General features: G+C 40.9%; 1 non-coding gene across 1 annotated transcript; it reads left to right on the forward strand.

The window, feature by feature from the left end:
* The first annotated feature begins 355 nt into the window (after positions 1-355).
* Positions 356-489, forward strand: LOC116879016. The gene has a single exon (XR_004384940.1). It is a non-coding gene; the product is annotated as a U4 spliceosomal RNA (small nuclear RNA).
* Positions 490-1,368: the final 879 nt, after the last annotated feature.

The raw sequence follows: 1,368 nt of genomic DNA on the forward strand, positions 1-1,368 counted from the left end.
CTATGGTCAGTCTTCTTCTTGTTGCAAAACCTAGTGACCAGGTCTCAGTCATCACTCTACTCAATCTGTCAGCAGTAATTGACACGGGTGATACCCCTCTTGAATAACTTCCTTCACTTTGTTTCCAAGACCTCACATACTCTGGTTCACTGGTCACTCCTGGGTGTCTTTGCATGCTCAATCTTAACTTTCCGATTCTAAATATTCAGATGCCCATAAGTTCAGTCCTTGGATCTCTTCTCTTTTCTCTAGCTACCTTCCTTCCCTTAGGGACCACATCCAGTCCTGTGGTTTTAAATTACATCTACATGCTGACAATCCCCAAACTTCTACTTCTCATTAGAACTTCTCCCCCAGCTTTGCGCAGTGGCAGTATCGTAGCCAATGAGGTTTATCCGAGGCGCGATTATTGCTAATTGAGAACTTCTCCCCCAACACCAGACTTGGAACTTTCTCAATGTGTCCACTTGAATATAAAGTCATCAGACTCTACAAATCTGAAACACAACTCCCAAATTCACCAATCCCTGCTCTTCTTCAGTCGTTCCCATCTCAGTTAATCTAACTCCACTCTTTCTAGTGCTCAGGCCAAAATCCTTAGCTTCATCCTAGATGCTTCTTTCTTTCATATACGGCATAAGAAAGTTCTCTTGCTTATTATACTTCTAAGACATATCCACAACTAGAAATTTCTCACTACATTCACCACATTCATCCTAGACCTAAGCATTACCTTTATTTATTGCAATGACCTCTTAAATGTCTCTCAGTTTCAAACACTTGCTTCTACCCCTCAACACTAGTTTCAACACAGCAATCCAAACAATACTTTCTAAAAAGAAGTCCGACCATATCATATCATACCTCTGCTCAAAATCCTCCAAACGAACTTGTATCTCAGAGCAGAACCAAAGTTCTTTACAATGACTGACCAGATTCTACACAAAATGACCTTCATGACCTCTCTGGCTTCATTTATTCCTCTTAGCCACCTTCCTTCCTCCATTCCAACAAAAGTGGATATTCTTTGACTACTTCAGGCATGCTCCTGCCTCAGGACATTTGCACTTAATGTTCTCTTTGCCTGGACTTCTCTTACCCCAGATTACCTTCATGATATACTGACCTTTTCAATTTTTCACGCAAACAACTCATTCTCAGTTAGTCTTCCTTATTCTGTCTATTCCCCAGCTCTCCTTGTGTCCTTTCTTTACCCTATTTTTCTCCACAGTACATTCAATGTCTTACATACTACCCATTTTACTTGCTTTCATATCTGTCCTCTCTAGAATATTAGCTCTGTACAGGCAAGGATTTTTGTCTGGCTTGGTCACTAATTTCTCTGAGTATCTAGGTTGGAGCCAGACA

The sequence above is a fragment of the Lontra canadensis genome, unplaced genomic scaffold, assembly GCF_010015895.1.
Source record: "Lontra canadensis isolate GAN:19392208 unplaced genomic scaffold, GSC_riverotter_1.0 scaffold2, whole genome shotgun sequence".
NCBI lineage: Eukaryota > Metazoa > Chordata > Mammalia > Carnivora > Mustelidae > Lontra > Lontra canadensis.